This window comes from Ictidomys tridecemlineatus, chromosome 2 (genome assembly GCF_052094955.1).
Source record: "Ictidomys tridecemlineatus isolate mIctTri1 chromosome 2, mIctTri1.hap1, whole genome shotgun sequence".
Classification (NCBI taxonomy): domain Eukaryota; kingdom Metazoa; phylum Chordata; class Mammalia; order Rodentia; family Sciuridae; genus Ictidomys; species Ictidomys tridecemlineatus.
In genome coordinates this window covers 123,557,223-123,574,232 of record NC_135478.1, presented here as the reverse complement: position 1 = coordinate 123,574,232, position 17,010 = coordinate 123,557,223, and the positions used below count along the sequence as shown (strand labels likewise).

At 33.8% G+C, this 17,010-nt stretch overlaps 1 pseudogene; it reads right to left on the bottom strand.

The window, feature by feature from the left end:
• Nucleotides 1-814: 814 nt before the first annotated feature.
• Nucleotides 815-1,503, bottom strand: LOC101962339 (small ribosomal subunit protein uS2 pseudogene; annotated as a pseudogene).
• Nucleotides 1,504-17,010: the final 15,507 nt, after the last annotated feature.

The following is a 17,010-nucleotide window of genomic DNA, read 5'->3' as shown; positions in this document are numbered from 1 at the left end:
TGGTTTGTCTGCAACATTTGCCAATCTACAGTTGTTTGTTGATTTTATTGACTCATTACTTCAGTCCTTATAAGAATACTCACTAGACACCTGACAAGTCCCTAATATCTTCTTGGAACAACAACAAAAAGAAATCAAAATTGTTATTTGTATTGCTTTTAACTTTGTGACACCAACATTTTATTTTTCTGTATTGTGACCATTCTAGATGCCTTAACTGGATTGCTACTGTTCTTGGGCTTATCCATTAAAAGTTGATATTATTTTTAGACACTTTCTTCAACTTTCCCTTTAATCCATATATCCTCTCCCATGATCCCATTCATTAGATTATATCCATCAACTCAGTTTTTAACTATAATCTGGTCACACATGACTTCCACATTCATAACAGTAGAACAAACTGCTCTCCTGATCTACTGAAACATTTTCAAACTCTTTATTTTTAACTTCGAAGTACTATGATCTTTTAAAAAGTATTTTAAGTTGTTGCCACATCAATTACTTAATTTCTTCTCCTTTTCTGTCTCTATTAATCAAGTTGCCAAAATCCACTTTCTCCAATTACAGACCTAATCATTCAGTTCCACATTTTCCCTACTTGTTCCCACTGTATCAGTGACTCACACCCCCTTTCGTCCTACAGAGTTACCTGCATACCTGTCACTTTTTTTTGTACCCTCACTCCATACCATAGCTAAGACTACTCTCCACAGCCACCTCCAACTATTTTTAAAAAATGTGACTTTACCTAAATAATATGCATATAAAAATATTATCAGAGTGGTAAGTTGCACATATTAAAATTAATGTTCTATGGAGAATTGGAATTTTGGTTCCATTTCACATATTTGCCCTGAAATTCCTCCTTGGTCACAGTTTTCTTAGCAGCACCCTGCTCATTCTTTTCAATCTCTTCAGAATCTCTTTAGAAATAAAGATCAGGCATGACCTCCCATGGATGTTAACAGAAAATAGTATCACATATGCACAAACCTTCTCTGAGCCAGCATTGACCACATCGGACCTACAGAGTAAGTTCCCTTTTGGTATGGAATGGCAAAATCCTCATGGTGCAGAGGAGAATCTGTGATACACAGAGCAATGGTGGGCAGGTCGGCATAAGATGCTTCTGTGAGCTGATGATGGTCAGCCCTCAGATCAGTAACCATCAGAAGATGTATCTCCTGGAAGGCTGCCTGGATCTGGTTAGTCCAGGTTCCAGGAGTGAAGCAGCCAGAAATAGGAGTTGCAGCAGCAACAAACTTCAGCACAACTCCCTGGCTGTTATTCCTTGAAGACAACATCAACAGGATTTTCAATGGTAACACTGGCATGAGCTTCCTCCAGAAGCAAAAACTCCTCACAAATCCTTTTCAGATTTATGATGTAGATGCCATCACTTTTCCTTTTGTAAATATATTGTTTAATCTTGAAATCAAGATTGGTGTTACCTAAGTGGGTTTCTGCTGCAAGGAATTTGAGGACATTCTTTTCCTGCATTTGACATCGAGGGCTCTGGGCGCTGTGACAGTTTTCTTTTAATTTACAATGGGAATCATGAATAATGCCATATGGATTTCTCCCTGGGTAGCATGAAAAGACTAGTCTCACTCTTGATTGGTAATTTGAAAATACTTTTCTTTAAATTGTTGAAAGACTGATGAATTTCATCTAATGTGCTGTGCTGCTGCTGCACTACTGGTGTTGCTCCATTTCCTTCCTCATCCTGGCTGTGCTATTTTTCTCTGACACATTTTCTCTTAAAATTCCTAATGTATGAATCTTTTTGTATTATTTGGACATTCTTCCTATCTGATAACTCATTTCTTTTCACTTCTGGAATTTTTTTTTCATTCCTGCCTCTTTTTATTTATTTTTTTTTCAATTTGAATGATCTCTATTTGTAAGATATATAAACATCCAAATTTCTTATCCTCTTACACTATCATCTTTTCCATGAACTTTCACATTTTTAATCCTTTTTCCTAACAAACATCTTTTATAGACATATGCAAATTCTACTAATGATTTTGAGTTAAAAAGGAAACAAATTAAATTATCCTTGAATATTCTATTTTTATTTCTTATGAGTGATTCTCTCTCTCTCCCCTTAGAGGACCATTTTTTTTTCTTACATAAAACATATTTCTCTAAATAGTTTTGAATATTTATGTTTCCATTAGTATTTAAGCAGTGATAAACTTTTAAATCTTATTAGAGCTTGTGCTTTCATTGATTTGATAAAGCATATTGGGATAGAGCCAGGCATTATGGAAACCTACAGAATGAGTATTTGTGGATCTTCATTTTGACCTGGTTAGTTTCCTCAGAAAATAACCTGGGATAAAAATACTGACTGCTAGCATTTTGGTAACAATGAAGACAACAGAGTGAGGAAGATCTCTTTCAACCTCCAAGTTTTGTAGCATTTCATCTCACTAATACACTCAGCTCTTTCTCATGCCAGAGATTCTTCCTCAAATCTTTCCAGAAAATTCCTGTGTAATTCAAATATTAGTTTGTGGCAAATAGCAATTCCAGTTTAAATGGTAATAATCCAAAAAAATGAACCAAAACATCCAAATAGAGTCCCAAGTGACAAATGGGTGACACAGAAGTTCCTATATTGTCCTCTGAGAATCCATTCTCTGCCTCATTCACATGTGTTGTTTCTCTATAGCAGACACGGTATTATGGTACCAGCAGTCTAAACTGTGTTCTATCAGATTACCAATTTTCACAAGAAAAGGATGCCATCTCCAGAGTTCTTGACTCTCCTACAAATAATTTTAAACATCCACTTTTTATGGCATGTATTAATCCTTATCACTATTAAAGTCACTATAAAGTCCTTATGAATGTCCCTTTTACATATTTGAAATTACAGCCACATATCTTGCTCAGAGAAAGAAACTTTATATGTATGTGGATATGTGTGGTATGTGGGTGTATTCCTTTTGGGTTTTAGGTATTCCTTAGTTTCAAATGTCATGCCTCACAGTCTACCAATTAGAGAAACAATAAATTTACTATTACTCAAAGCACTTTTAGCATATAGCACAAAAAGAGAACAGAGAAGCAGCAATTAAGACTAAAAGAAAATAATGAACAAAAATTGCCACTTGTAAAATGCAAGAAATCAAGATACAGCACTCGCCCTTCTACATAAATCCATGAGTTCCTGAGCAAACATTGCAAAAGCTCTCTTGACCAGTCAGTCTGGCTTCCCCCAGAACTGTGCCCTGCAAATGGAGCACTAAGGAGATTTTCTCTGCAAGCAATGAGAAATTCTGCTCAGACTTAGTGAAAAATCAGCTTTTATGATCTTTCTAGATACCTTATTAGGAAAGTTGAAATGTATAAGGCTAATAAATAATCCATTTGATCATTGGCTCTACTTTACCTTTTGGAGGGTCAGCCTTATTCTAAAGCTGCTCCACAACTAATTTGAAGAGCTTTCCTCTCTGAGACAGAGTAAGGCTGACGTTTTCTTGTATCATAAGAAAATTCTGAACTTCTTTCTGACTTGTTAAACCCAAGTTGCATGCTATTTCCAACCCAAACAATTTGGGAAATACTGTGTGCAGACACTTGGTTGTCCCTGTCCATAGTCAATTCATGAAGGAAATAATATAGGATTATGCTGATCCAAACACATTCAGTTTCTGGAACTCAGAAGGATCTTGTCTGTACATCATATTACAGATACGTGGCAGATGAAATCTTTGCAATCACATTCTAGAAAAAAATTAACTTTCAAATTGACATACTTGGTCACATTCGAATTTGATAAATGTGGAGGGGTCTCCACTTCTGGGAAAATGCCATTCTTTGGCTCCCTTCAATCTGATGTTAGTTCAAATGGCCCAAAGTTTGATTTAGAGAATGCCAGGCTTCAATCATCTCTAGCAATGAAACTTCCTTTAAATTTAAATTTTATGAGTTGTCAATCAATTTGTATTTCATATTTAAGTGGTACGGTTCTTTAATACACATCAGAGTGTGCCTACTCATCCATAATGTTGGTGTTTGACTGTGGCCCTCTATATTACTTATCAGCAGCTCCATATTGGTTTTGACCTTTGGAACTCTGGCTTAAGAAGCCAATCTCATGGCTACTCCTCAATGGTGTGCTATAGGCCTGGATAATTATTAGCTTTGTAATCAGGGAAAGTCCTAGAATAGTAGGATCCCTCAGTTCTCTACCTCCATCAAAATCCCACTTGAATCCTAGCTTTGCTGTAGGGTCTCCTCTTGCACTCACTGGAATTTATTTTAGTTTGTGAGAAATATTTTACAATTTGTGACACTGCAAAAAAAATGTAAACGATAGTTATGCATTGCAAGCATTTTATTATCCCCCCCAAATTAAAAATGCACAAAATAGAGATAACATTGACTGCTTATCCATATATTCATTAGTGAGATGCTAAAATTCAACATACTAAAATAGTTCCACTTTTTAAAATTTTCTTCCCCTCTTTTCTCCAATTAAGGCTGAAATGAATGTGGAAAAACTGAAAACATTGTATATTCCTGGTGAAAAAGTAACATGTTGTAGCATTTTTTGAAAATCAGCTTGGCAGATTTTTCAAAAGGTAAAAAAAAAATTATATACTCAAGAGAAATGGAACACTTTATCTCCACAAGAATTTGTAACTGAATGTTCATAACAGTATTATTTGTAACAGCCAAATAGGGAAATGGCTTAAATGGCCACCAGTTGATAGGCAAATGACCAGAATGTAGTATACACATAATAAAATATTAGTTACCTAAAAGAAATAAAGTGCAAATACACACTATTTTCCTCTTATATAAAATTTCAAAATTAGCAAGTTTGGAAATGGGAAGTTAGTGCCCAGGTCTGTGCCTGTGGAATGTTAGAGAGATATGGCTTGATTGATTATACACAGAAAGATTTTGGAAGGATAAGTAGGCTATGGTTATAGTTGAGCAAATGTGAAATATACTTGTTATACTGTGGATCTTACACTTAAATGGGTGAATTGTATATTATGTGAATTATTTCTTAGTAGAATTGTTAAAGAAGCTATTTCACAATGGCATATAATTCTCAATAGCCTCATAGTACTGAACAAGTAGGTAACAACTTATGTAGATATTTTGCCACTGTATAACAGACATTTGCAATTACTCAGCTAGAAATAGAGACATCCTCATTGTCAGGGATTTCCTTCAACACAGCCAATTTCATGTTCTGTCATTTGCATTTCTTACTCATAGTTAACCTCTATTTAGATAGGACTGTACTGCAGATTTTGCCAATCCACTCAAAGCCGAGCTAAAGAAACAGGGAAATTCATCTGCATACATAAGTGAAACAAACAACAGACAAAGGTATATGTGGCTTTCCATCAGGGTTCTTCAGGTTTTCTGTCCAATTTCTTTTTCTGGGGCAGGCTCTGCTCCACTGGAAGACCACAATTCCTAACCTCTGGCATGGCAATAACAGAGGAAAGACTATTTTCTACTCAAATGCTCTGGTAAATAAGTTCCTGGAAAGACTTTATATGATTGCTTACTTTTGATTTTCTCAATCAAAAATCTTAAAAAAGGCCTGGTGAAGTGGTCCACACGTATAATCCCAAGCAGCTCCAGAGGCTAAGACATGAGGACCATGAGTTTGAAGTCAAGCTCAGCAATTTAGCAAGGTCCTAAGCAACCCAGAGAGACCCTGTCTCTAAATAAAATACAAAATAGAGCTGGAGATGTGGCTCAGGGGTTGAGTGCCCTTGAGTTCAATCCCTAGTACCCTCACCCCAGATATAATCAATAGTATTAGAAAAAGGATTTGAATAAGCATGTTTTCTAATGAGAGCCAATGAAATGGCCTAGAATTATCTTGTTTATGGTAAACTTCATGTTAAACATGTTGCAAAAAGGAAGGTCACTAAAAGGAGAGAAATATTTTTTCTCTAGGGGTAGCTAAAATTAATTAAGAAGACACAAAAATCATAAAAATAGAGCTGGGGTATAGCTCAATGGTAGACTGTGTATTTAGCATGCGTAAAGTCCTGGGTTTAATCATTAGCACCCAGAAAACTAATAAACAAATTATAAAAACCATAAAGTAGAAAAAGTAGATTTAATTAAAATTAATGCTAATTGGAGAAGGGTACTTGGACCTATGGTCAAATGCTTTCATATTTCTGTCTCAGATGAATGATAATTGACTATGAAGCCTCTGCCACTTGATAGAGGAAGTCATACTGTGCTGAGAAGGAGATGTTGGAGTGTCTGCTCCCCCTTCAATAAGTCTGGTCATTTTTTGAGGAAAATTTAGAAATAGAAAAAGAAAAAATCAAAATAACCAAATTAGACAGATATTCCTTGACCTACTTTGGAATTACATCCTGATAAACTCATCATAAATTGAAAATAGTGTGTGTAAGTAGAAAATACCTTTAAACTCATAGCTTAGCAGCAATGTATATCATAGAATATCTATTATCTAGCCTTCTAATCTTGTTACTGAGTGGGAGTTCTATGAAGATGCTATAACCCAACATCCGAATTTAAGATGGGTAGAGCATATCAATATCTTGGGAGAGAGTAAAAATTCAGAACTCAAAGCATCATTTGATTTATATTTTAAGGGTAGCCATTTTGCACCATCATATATTGGGGACCATTTGCACCATCATATGTTGGGGACCAACTGGACCTTTATTTTCTAAGTTTTGGTAGTTTTCCAAAATAGTATCAAAAAAAGAAAGAAATGAGTGCACCTATACAAAAATTGAACTCAGCTAAAGGACACACAAATTTGCATGTACTTAGATTAACACATGCATATTACTCTCAGCATTTATCTCATTCTTTCTATAATCCTACCCAAAAACAGTGTACACTCACTCTTGCTTATGAAATTCAATGGTTGTTCTGGAGGAAATGTTTAAAACTGAAACAAATAGTTAATGCTGAGTAGAGTTTTATTAAGTGCACTGATCATTCCTTGAGATATATCTCTGTAACTTAAACTTATGACACAGACTTTAATTTGGCTAAATCAAATAATCATGATGAAGTGACTTAAGTATCATTGTAGCACAGTGCCATGATGCTGATTTAAATAAATTTATAGAGATCTCAGAATTAAAAATCAACTATGCTGCAATGTTTCAGGAAAGTGATTAGCTTGTAATGAATATACAATTAAAAAGCTCTTCTCCTTAAATAGTTTAAATGTCTTTGAAATTAAAAAACATTTTCCATTTATGAAGTAACTAGTTCTTTAAATATTAGTAATTATGAACTAGCCATTAATTTAAAAATGAACAATAAAAGATACTGTCATTATCTTTATTATTGTTTATCTTTAGATGTCTAAGTATGTGTTGAAATATCGTTAACAGTGATTTTTTTCTCATTTTTGAAAGACATGAACTGCAAATAGATTATCAAAAATACTGGGACTCTGAGACAGGAGGATCGAAAATTCATAGCCAGCATCAGCAACTTAAAAAGATCCTGTCTCAAAATAAAAAGTAAAAAGAGCTGGAGTTCTGCCTCAGTGGTTAAACACTCCTGAGTTCAGTTAAAAAACAATTATATATATATAATTATATGTGTATTAATTTATATATTATATATATTCATATATATATATGTAAATTATAATGTGTACATGCATATGCATACACACACACAACCAAATAGAAGAAATATTTCTGTAGGTAAAAATCTTTCTAAAAAACTCTTTCTAAAGAATCAGTTCGTAAGACTGAGGATGAATCTCAATGATAGAGCACTTGCCCAGCATGTGCAAGGCCCTAAGTCCAACAACCACTCAGTACCACACACACAAAAAAATAAATAATAATAATGTTTATACATCTTGTGCTGCAAATTAATGTATTAAAAATTTCTTGATTTATTTTCAATGACTTTACATTGAAAAAATTTTAAATAATTTATAACTATAGCTCTAAGTATTTAAAAATCAACTTAAAGGACATTAATAAAATATGTTCCCAAGCCAGTTCAATGGTCCATAATTTTGATCATGAAGTAATTCAATGTCAATTGTACAAAAACTAGTTATTGAACAAAATATATTCCCAGTTTCACATCATAATATATTTTAACATTGAACAAAATTAATTTTTTTCAATTTGAAAAACTATCAAATATTTAAAATGTGACCTATAAAGCTAAAACAACCCTACTGAATTTTTCTCAAAGCATCAATGAGTGACATTCTGATACTAAAAAAAATAATAATTTTTAATTTAATCTGTGACATTACTGTTAATTATAAACATATCTTCATTACTGAGTATTGATAGTCTACTTCCCAGATACTAAATGTGTATGTATATATATATATTCAATCAATCAGTGACATACAACCTCAGGGCATATATGATCCATTTATCTCTTCAGTTCTTGATATGCTGATTTTATTTCCTCTGCCCTGTCCTTACATTTTATATCTACTTGATAATACCAAATAATGACATAGCAACATGTCTCATATTCCTCATTTACATGTATGTGAAGGGTAATGGGCATTGAACTCAGAGAGCTATACCACTGAGCTATCATCTCCAGTCCTTTATTTTATTTTGAGACAAATTCTTGCTAGTTTCCTGGGTTGGCCTTGATTTTTCCTCCTCTTGCCTAACTCCATGAGTTACTTGGGATTATAGGTGGCTGCCAACACATCCGGCCCCTTGACATGGTATTTCTTTTATGATTTAAGTTTATATACTTTTCTCATTTATCAAATACTCCACATATTTATTTCTTTTCATAATTTTAGGAAACAAGTTGTAGGTCAATGAATCTCTTCTGATCTACAAACATAGAACTAGAAAAATCTAGAGCCATCTTTGGGCTCTGAGTGTCTGGACCCATACTGGGTGTTCTTTCCATGACAGGATCTGTGTCTTCTCTTAAAACTTTAATGAAAGCCTTGTAATATGTTTACTTCAACACTGTTTTTCTAGTCTAACCTGTATATACCAAATAAACTGACCACAAGAATGACAAGGTGAAATAATGGCTATTTTCCAGATATTCTCAGCACTGATTGGAAAAACACAGCTTGGAGTTTCTTATGTTGATGACTGACAATGAGAAAATGAGAATGTAGTTTCTGGAATTATTCTAAGATGGAGGGAAATAGAATGGACACCAGTATGAAAGAGCTTGAAACCCAGGAGAGCTGAAGGAAATTCTAACAGCACAATAGCTATTCCGAATACAACAAATTGATTACAGTCCATATTACTCAGTAATTCGCAAATGAGTTTACCAACATGCTTTCAAAGGTATTTGAGGAAACTTGGCATAATTTGGAAGTTCTGAAAGTTTATTGAAGTTTGACAAATAATCATTACACTTTGAAAAGTTAGACAAAGATTCTGTTTACTGCTGATGTGTAGCAAAATAGAGCCTTGTTTTCAAAGGAACATCATTAAAGTTGAAAGATGGTTCCTTAGAGGAGGAGGTGAATATAGACCTGCAAAGAACAAATCATGTCAGACTAGGCATTTGTGGATGAGATTTAGAAAAGTGCATGATCAAAATGATGGATTAGTAGCTGATTGAAAAGCTCAACCCAAAAAAGTGATTAATGAATAGATGTCAATGTGCAAAGGTGGTGTCTAGTAGGGGGCCACTGGCTTTATTCTTGGTTGTGTCCTTTTCAAAATTTTATCAGTCTTTTAGAATAAAAATACAAAAGGCAGTACTTCTAATCTGTCCACGACTAGTAGCTATCATGTATAGCAATTATGTTAAATGGCCAATTAAACAATAGGGTATTTAGATAGCGCCTTTTAAAAATCAGCTCAAGAACACAGCTGGCAAATGAAACAAAACAAGGATAACAGCAAAACAGAAGAGAATGCATAATCAACAAAAAATGGAAGAACAGTTATTTAAAATGAGAAGAATACTGAGAATCTTATAGTGACCAAGGACACTTAGAATTCTGCATTTAGTTAATGATTCACACTTTGAAAGAAAATGTCAAATTACAACACACTGAAAGAAAAGCCAAGTGGGAATGTGTGAAAATACAGATAATAACTGCATTTTTTCCCAAGTAGTATAATTGGCTTACAGTAAGGAAGTATGTGGACTGATTGGTTATGGTTTATATTTATTGTGTGCTGATGGATAGGTAGAGGAAGAACAGTCTGTGGAAACTACTGGAAGGCAGATATATATTTCAGCATCGATGAGTATTGAAGTGAGTTAGCAGATTCAGGAGGCTATAGCAGCATGCATGGTTATGTTCAAACATATGCCAAATGTCCATTCAGGTCAGAAATGGTATCTACAGAGAACATTGGATACAAGATTGAATTTCTGAGGGCTTTTCATGTTATTTCTAGATGCAAAGCCACCTCACATATAAAAATGAAATATAAAAGACAGATAGAACAGCTATTAGCTGAGTGCATAAAGGGTTCTATGTAACCCTTTTTGAAAACAAGGCTCTATTTTGCTACACATCAGCAGTAAACAGAATCTTTGTCTAACTTTTCAAAGTGTAATGATTATTTGTCAAACTTCAATAAACTTTCAGAACTTCCAAATTATGCCAAGTTTCCTCAAATACCTTTGAAAGCATGTTGGTAAACTCATATTTGCAAATACATCTCCAAGGTACACAATATTATTAGTATCTTAAATAATTTGACTCTTTTTCTAGGAAAGATTGAGGAAATAATGAAGTTTTTGTTAGAGTTGAATTTCCAATTGTCCTCAGTTTCAGTCAAGAGATTGACTATTCAGAATTTAAATGGTCATTTGTTTGACAAACTTTGGAGAATAAGAGGAACAGATTGAGAAGAATGACTAGTCCCCAAGAAGAGCATTTTCTCCATATTGTTCTCAAGTTTAACAAGGTAAGATGATGGGGTCGAGGGTCCTAATGGGAAATACATACTGGAAGCATCATGTCTATTTCCAGGGTATACAATCAGAGTGTAAAAGCTTTCCGATCCTAGGGATAGGAGATTCTCACCATATTGGCTCGGTGAGTTTTCAGAAATAATCTGAATGTCCATAAAGACAGACTTCAATGTATTATTACACCAAAATTATTCCTTACCCTTCAGTGGGAAAGAAATATATTTTTCCTATCTCAATGCATCAGGCTGAGGCTTTTGCCTTGCTCTGCTCAGTGAAAAGAAATGGAAATAACATGTTTTCTTTCTGGGGTAAACTTTACAATAGTTTTCTTTTTCCTTTATAGTAAAAAAAGATGGCTTTCTAGCCCAGGCTGGTGTCTAAACGCTGTAGAACAGTGTTGTGTCCAATCTGTTATATATAGGTAGTATGAGTAAGAAACAATGTTCTGTTAAAAGAAGTTAACTACATTTTTTAGTTAGTTGCTTAATATCTCAGTTTAACAAAGACAATCTTGATCATTGCAATCTGCTGGAAAGAAGAATATTTTATTAAGAAGGCGGCTTGCTTCAATTGAACAAAAACTGTGAAGGAGATCTTTTACACACAAACACATAGACACACACACACACACACACACACATACACATACACATGCACACACTCCAATACTATGCTATAAGATGCATTACTCTGATCAAGTAAGGCAGCTGAATATTTTGTCTAGTTTGAAAAATAAGGGAAATATTAAGATCAGATAACAAGTATTTGCTAATTTATGACATGTTGAAGTAATGTTCTTCTGTAAGATTATGTTTTGTTGCCTATTATTAGAAATAGATAAGTCTGCTGAATTCACTTAATATGCAAAAAAAATTTTAAAATGATTTAATTTAAAAATTATAATTACCTATGTGACACGTAAACTTTTCTATTAAATATAGTGAAAATTGGTAGAAGCTGAAAGTTGAAAATATTATGTGGTAAAAATTTATAAGGAAACTAAACCTAACATAGTTGTGAAGGATGAAATAAAGATCTACAAAGGATCAGAGATAAGACAGGCACCATCCTTGATGAAGAAGAGCCAGTTGAAACTTGCCACCCTTGCTCTAGTGGCATGTCCCAGGGGCTATTATGGCTCCTCCCTCTTGTTAGAATCAGGGTCAAAATAAGAAAGAGTTGGAAGGGAAGAATGGAAAAGCGAATGGTAAAATGAGACTTCACCCTTCCATCTCTGTCAATGAGGGTCTCTATCCAAGTGCAACCAAGCCAGAAAGAGCCTTCTAGGAAAAGTAATTCCAGCTTGCTTTTCACTTTCTTAAGGATAAACTTTCAATTATCAAATCGTTACACATAATTGTCACATCGGCATAATCTCACCAAATTTGATTAATTAAATCCTAACAGTATTACTTTAAATTTGAGGTCATGATTAAATTTTAAAAGCAGTATTATAACTAAATTATATTTACTCAAAAAGTCATCCCTAGGATAAAAGAAATAGTTCTAGATTGAACCATGAGATTAAAAAAAATGTCATTTTATATTTGTGAATTCTCTACAGTAGAAATAGCAGGTAAGTGAAGATTTTAGTGATATCTTTCTTTTCTGACTTTCTAAACTGAAGATTCACCCTGTGAGTTGAATGTTTTTTATATGCATTAAAGAAAAGGAAGATCAGGTAAAATATTTGAATATTTACTGACTTCTTAATTCACTAGGTATTCCTCTTTGCTTATCAAATCATAAGTTGAGGTGGCTCTTGCCCCTACATCCCTTGTGCCCTTGCAAAATTTGCATTTTCTCAGCTTTCTTACGGTTTTGTGTTACCTGGAAGGAGAAGTTGTGTGGCCAGCTTCCAGGGAGTGGTATTAAAGTTGTTTAGAATGTGGATAAGAAGGCTTAAGCTCCACAAATAACTGGTAAAATGTGGCCTACATGATAAGTGAACATGGAGTCACAAAGAAATATGGGACCCTCACTCCTTGAGAATTTCATAGAGAAAAATCACCAAACCAAGCCCAATTCCCTTCTGCTCAAATAGTGCCTAAGAGATATTGTAGCCAATTCACATAGTTGTAACAAAATTACATTGATTGAGTGATCCAGAAACAACAGAAATTTATTTATTTTTCTGTTGATCTGAAGGTTAGATGTCCAAGATACATCAAAAACAGATGCAGTGTCTTGTGAGGGGTCTCTTCATAGCTTTTTGATTTAGCCTTTTTGCTGTGTCCTCACTTGATCAGAAGGCACGGCTGCTCTCTGAACTCTTTTATACTGGTCTACTCCTATTCATCAGGGCTAGACCATCATGACCCAATTACATCCCAAAGGCCCTACTTCCAAATACCGTTACATTGGGGATCAAGTATCAAATTAGCAATAAAGGAGGGACATAAATTTTTAGTCTCTAGCAAAAACAGTTATTTTGGTTGCCTTGGTCAGACTCAGTGCTATCCTGTGTGGCTACTTAATGGAGACTCCCAAAATTCTCTCTTTAGGAATTTTCTAAATAGCTTATGTAATTCTGAAGATTGGAGAACTGTGATCTAAATCTTAGCATTTTGTTAATCAAAAGAAAACTTTACAATTATTTTATTTGTTTTGGGCAAGTTTTAACTTACACTGATATTTCTTTTCAGAACAGGTAAATACATTGTTTTTCAAGGTTTTAGTTATCTTTAAATAAGTGTTCTATTGAATTAGAAAGAGGTGAATAAAGGGAGAGGTGGAGGTATAGGGGAAGGGAGGATAATAGATTGAATCTTACATTACTACCTTCTGTGCATATATGATCACACAACCAGTGTAACTTGACATTATGTACAACCAGAAGATTGAGAAGTTATGCTCCATTTATGTATGACATGTCAAAATGCATTCTACTGTCATGTATAACTAATTAGAACAAATAAAAAATAGAATTGGCAGTGAACTTTCAAATCTAGAATCAAACGAAATTCTCAATGAAGGCAAAAATAATATGTGCTTTATTACAAAAGTGAATTCTCATTTTTAAAGGATAACTATTTAAATAATTCTTATGTACATTTATAATTTGTTGAAGGATGTTTAAGATAATTCTTCACTTTCTTCACATGATTGGAATATGTCTGTATATTTAATTCATTAATATTTTTCTTCCTTTCAGTAAATTAACATTTGCAACAATAAATACTAAAGTGATTCTCTTTTCTCCAGTAAGATTCTTAATTTCTCCAATTTTTAGAATTTCCTTTGTCTCTTTTGCATTATTAACCTCCTTGGTGTTGTTTGTATCAACTTTTAGTTTAAAATCATAAATTTAATTAGAGTATACAATTATTCTTTGAAATCAACAGTATATTGAATTGGATTTGTTCCAGCAGTAAGTCAGAGCTTGTTCTGTTATGGGTCTCCCTACCTCAAAACAAACCTGCCCCCAATTAGTTTGTTTCAGAAAGCTAATAATGAAATAATTTTGAAATATTGGGTTTAGCTTGATAATAGAATGTGTTGCATTTATTTATTAGATTTTTATGTATAATATATTTCAGAGAGATCTGTAAAAGTTTTGTAATTGAATTGTTCTAAGAATAATATTGTCATTAGAAATAAAGTGCTAGCTTCATTAAGAGACAACAAACACGGGTTTTTCATTAGTGTCAAGCTAATTTTTGCATCAGAGGAAATCAGAATCTTCTCACAAGTCATTTAAAGTCATTGAAAATCCGATTTCTACTTTCAATAATGGCAAAGGTATGTTTTAATCTACAAACTTGAAGGACAGTCACTCTTCTAAATTGGAATGTCAAAAGACATAAGGATAAATTATCTTAGATAGCTTTTATGAGGTAGTTGAAAAGAAGTGAAGGGACATTAGCAATATCTAGACACACAAATTGTGAATGAGGAGATTGACATTTAGGTAAAAGAGGAGATAGAAATGTGGAAAAGCTGTAAGCCCCAGTTGAGAACACACCCTCTTATCACAATGCTCTCCTCTTTTCCCAGCCTAACCTTACCCCTCTCCCTCTCCCCCTTCTCACACTAGAGAATGACATCACAGCCCAATTACACTGGATGTTGGAAATAACTGGCTGCTCTGAAGCTGAGGGAAGCTGTGTTAAGCACCAGCCCACACAGAGTAGCACCGCCTACCTACAATAGGGATCATCAGTCTGATATTTCACTGACTTCTCTTTGATTCTAGGGACTCTGCTCAAATTCTGACTCTGGACTAGCACCCAAGCCAGACTACAGCAAAAGTTCTGAAGGTGCTTTGCTGCATGAAGGTACTCAGCTGTGGGGAAGGAAGAAGAGGATGTGGCTGATATCCAGTCTGGGCTTCATTCTTCACCCTTAGTGCTTTCACCAGACTGCTCTTCACCCTGAACAAAGCTCTCCTTTCCAAATCCTCACAGAGTTCTGTTTGTGGGATCTGAATCAGCTCTTCTACACTCTGGCTCTTACCCATTATTCCACTGCTGCCTGGAAGTCTCTTTTCCTGGGATCAGAAAATTCTCTACCTTCCTTTGTCTGCATATTGACTACAGGATATCACATCTCCTTTGTTTCTCTCTCTCTCTCCTTTGACCTTATGAAACTGCACACTTATTCAGCTCCAGAGAGTAGCTGCCAAAGATCCTTCATTACTGAAATTAGATTGCATCTGCCATAAAGCAGTTCAACCTTATTCAACTTACCTAACTACTAACTACTTAACCTCCAGAAAATTAGAGAAATAAAACCTATATCATCAGGTTATTGTTAGGTTTAAGTTTTTTACTCCATGGCTAGAACAATATCTTATTCTTATTTTATTTTTTGTTTTAAATGACAAATAACAATTGTCATATTTATAAGGTACAAGTGATATTTTAAATCATGTAGGCATTTGGAATGTGAAAATAAGTCTAATTATTGCATCTATAACCTCACAAACTTATTTATTTGTGCCTTTAAATGATTGTGAAATATGTAATACATTATTATTAACTATGATAACCTTACTGCATATATACACCATGGGAACCAAACTTTATTCCTCCTAACATAAACTTTGTGTGCTTTTTTGCTGGTGAATATCATGAAGTCATTCTTCTTTTTGGCTGAGTAATACTACATTGTGTATATATACCACATTTTCTTTATCCATTCATCTGTTGAAGGGCACTTATGTTGGTTCCATAGCTTAGCTATTGTGAGTTGAGATACTATAAATTGATGTGACTGTGTCATTGTAGTATTCTGATTTTAAGTCCTTTGTGTATATACCAAGGAGTGAGATATATTGGGTCAAATGGTGGTTCCATTCCAATTTTTGAGCAGTCTCCATACTGCTTTCCAGAGTGATTGCATCAACTTGCAGTCCTATCAGCAATGTATGACTGTACCTTTTCCCCACATCCTCACCAAAATTTATTGTTACTTGTTTCTCGATATTTGCCACTGTGACAGGAGTGAGATGTAATCTCATTGTAATTTCAATTTGCATTTCTATAATTGCTATAAATATTGAAGATTTTTTCATATATTTATTGACCAATCATATTTCTCCTTTTGAGAAGTGTCTGGTTAGTTCCTTTGCCCATTTTTTATTGGGTTATGTATTTATTTATTTTTGTTGTTAAGTGTTTTGAGTTCTTTGCTCTTATAGTAGTCATCCTAACAAGTATGAGGTGATATTTCACTGTGGCTTTGATTGCCATTTTCCTGATGAATAGTTTTGTTTAGCACCTTTTAATATCACTGTTGGACATTTTTATGTCTTCTTTGAAAATAATGATTGAGAGCTTTGCTCATTTTTAATTCTTTAACATTTTTTTTGGTTATTAGAGTGTACAAATTTCATATAAATTTTAGTTATTAATGCCTTTTCAGCAATAAAGTTTGCATGTGTTTTCTCTCTTTTAATATGCTGAGTAGTCCTTTTATTTATAGTTTCCTTAGCAGTACGGAATCTTTTTAATTTGATGTTTAGATTATTTTACATGCCATTTATACTTTATTTTTACTCCTATTTCCTAAGATTTGGGTGTGAAACATAGAAATCTTTCAAGAAAACTCTCCTGTTTTCTTCAAGGAATTTTAAAGTTTTAGGTTTTATATTTAGATCTTTAATTCATTTCA